Source organism: Pteropus medius, unplaced genomic scaffold (genome assembly GCF_902729225.1).
Source record: "Pteropus medius unplaced genomic scaffold, Ma_sr-lr_union100, whole genome shotgun sequence".
Lineage (NCBI taxonomy): Eukaryota > Metazoa > Chordata > Mammalia > Chiroptera > Pteropodidae > Pteropus > Pteropus medius.
In genome coordinates, this window is record NW_024344370.1 from 19,884,425 (window position 1) to 19,887,823 (window position 3,399).

The window sequence follows — 3,399 nt, forward strand, 5'->3', positions numbered from 1 at the left end:
CAGACTTTGTTTACAACAACCCATCTGAACTCCCTTATTCCTCCATAAAAGGACATTTCTCTTCTTTCTTCTCTAGACTTGCACATGGTTTGCCGTTAGACCACATAGCAAGAATTACAATTCTTTGTTGTTCCCTAATAAACCCATTTTGTTGGGGGGACGGGAGAAAGCATTATAAAGTCAAAATGGTGGTTTTAGAGAAGAAATGGGTTAGAATGTCATTTGGTTTCATGATCAAATAAATTGACTAATTTGGATTAAAGCTGCATTCTGAATGTGGGCTTTTTTTTTTTTCTTAAAATCCTAATGTTCTATTCACTTCAAAATGTATTCAGAGAATGAATTGTTGTCACTCTATGTGTTTTACTTTTGACAAGTGTAATCCTTTTGGAAAAGTTTCAGCTGAAATCGCTTGTGAGCTCAGAAAGCCTATGGTGACAATACTGAATTTGAGAAACTCATCTGTCTCTTTAAAATTATTAATTATCAGGATAGTGGGAAGACCCCCCAAAATTCTAATTTGACTTTCATAATTCATATCATTGACTAATTTCCAAATTTTAAAATATTTTTGTTATTTCTCCCAATTGACAACCATTTTTCAATGACTGATGAAAGTTTTCAAATTATACAGCAGTATTATTGTTGTGTTTTTGTTGTGGTTGAAACATGCTGTGTATTAATCATTTCCTAAGTACTAAGAATCATTCTAAATATTAAATATATACTTTCATTTAATCGTCACCAAGTTCTATATTGTTATTAGAAATATTATCCCCTCTATTATCTTCTACCAATCAAAAGACAGACACAAAAAAGAAAACCATTAGCTATAATAGTAAGTAATAAGGTAGCTCTGAGAACATGGAATATGACTGCCAGGAGGCATCAGCAACAGCTGACAGTGGGGAAGTGGGAGGGGTGTATACTCATATTTGTGGTGAAGAATTAAATGCCATTATTATGAACTCCAAAACTTGTTGACATTGTTATTGTACTCTAATCACTTCAGATTACATAAAATTATTAGGAAATAGTGAAAAGTCCAAATTGTTTTTCTTTAGTTAAAGTATATTTCACATACGTTATATGAGTTTCAGGTGTACAATATAGTTATTCAATATTTATATACTTCACAAAGTGATCCCTATGATAAATCTAATAATCTTTTGTCACAGTACAAAGTTATTATGATACAATTGACTATATTCCATGTGCTGTATATTACATCCCTCTGGAAAGTTTTAATTTAGTCAGTAAATATATTTTTACTAGCTTTGTTGGATTATAGAAAGTTGGTACTGGAAGAAGCCTTGAAATATTACATTTTACAAATCCCTCATTTTACAGATGAATAAAAAAAAAAAAACACTGAACTAAATTCACCTGTCCAAGATTACACAGCTACTTGCTGAAAATTCCAGTACTAAAACTAAATGCTGTTAACTCTCAGTCCAGTGCCCATTCCACTATACTTCCCGATAGCTTACTCCCATGTACCTAAAACTATCATTTAGAGGGCATTTAAGAACTACTTTACTCACTTTGTAAAAGGGAATTTTAATTAGATTTTAAAATCATATTATTTGTAATTGATAGTTTCAAACTTAAGTTTTCTCTCAAATAAGTTATTTTTCTTGCAATATTTTTCACTATGAATTTACTTAGTAGAACCACCCTTTTTATTAAAATTACAGTTGACAGAAAATATTATATTAACTTCAGGCATTAAACATAGTGACTCAATATCTATATACCTTACAGTGATCACCACAAAGAGACTACTAATCTGTCACTGTACAAAGTTAAGATATTGTTGGATATTTCCCCTATGCTGTACATTATAACCCTGTGACTTATTTATTTTATAATTAAAAATTTGTACGTCTTAGTCCCCTTTACCTTTTTTGTCCATACCCCCTGGCAACCATCACTTTGTTCCCTGTATCTATGAGTCTTATCCTGTTTTGTTGCTTGTTTATTTATTTTGTCCTTCAGATTCCATATATAAGTGAAATCATATGATATTTTTCTTTTTCTGTCTGACTTATTTCACTTACCGTAATACTCTCTAAGTCCATTTGTGTTGTTGCAAATGGCAAGACTTCATTTTTTATGGCTGAGTAGTATTCCATTGTACATATATACCGTATCTTCTTTATCCATTCATCTGTTGATGGACATCTATGTTGATTCCATATCTTGGCTATTGTAAATGATACTGCAATATAAGGGTGTATATATATTTTTGAATTAGTGTTTTTGATTTCTTTGGGTAAATACCCAGAAATGGAATTGCTAGGTTATATGGTATTTCTATTCTTAATTTTTTGAAGAACCTTCATACTGTTTTTCGTAGTGATTGCAGTAATTCAAAATCTCATCAACTGTTTACAAAGGTTCCTTTTCTCCACATTCTAGCCAACACTTTCTTTTTGTTGTCTTTTTGATAATAGCCATTCTGACAAGTATGAGATGATATCTCATTGTGGTTTTCATTTGCATTTCCCTGATGATTAGTGATGGTGTATATCTTTTCATGTGTCTGCTGGCCATTTGTATGTCTTCTTTGGACAAATGTCTCTTCATGTCCCCTGCCCATTTTTTCAGTGAATTGTTTATTTTTTTATGCAAAGTTGTATGAATTCTTTATAACTTTTTGGATATTAACCTCATATCAGATATATTATTTGCAAATACCTTCTCCCATTTAGTAGGTTGCTTTCCACATCAACAAAACCATCAACAAAAAGATCCGCACTTAATGAGTAAAATCAAGAAAATATTCAGCTCAATCCACGTCTGAATTATCATAAACTAATTGTTTGAGTCTGAATAAGTGAGGAATAAACATACTGGTTTCATCATATCAAAGGTTGACAAAAAATGGGTATCCGTTAGGGCTTGCATATTGTTTTGTTATAAAAAGTTGCTCATTGTAATTGGGTTTATTGCAAAAGTAGGCAAACTATGTTATTTTAATAAAAAGTTCCTATCTGGATTTTATCTTTTTTTTTTCTTATTTCTTAAATATTTTTAAATTAATTATTTATTTTTTTATTAAGTTTATTGGGGTAACATTGGTTAATACAATAATACAATTATATAATTTTCACGTGTACATTATCATTTGAATCTGTATATTCTATTGTGTGTTTACCACTCAAAGTTCAGTTTCCTTCAGCTACCATATATTTGAACCCCTTTACCCACTTCACCGATACCCTACCTCCATATATTTGACCCCATTTACCCCGTCTACCTCTCTCCTCTTCCACACTCCACTAGTAACCACTAATCTATAGTCCTCTGGAAACCACTAGTCTAATGTCCATGTCCATGAGTCTCCTGATCATTTGTTGCTTTTAGGTTTATATTCCACATATAAGTGACATAATG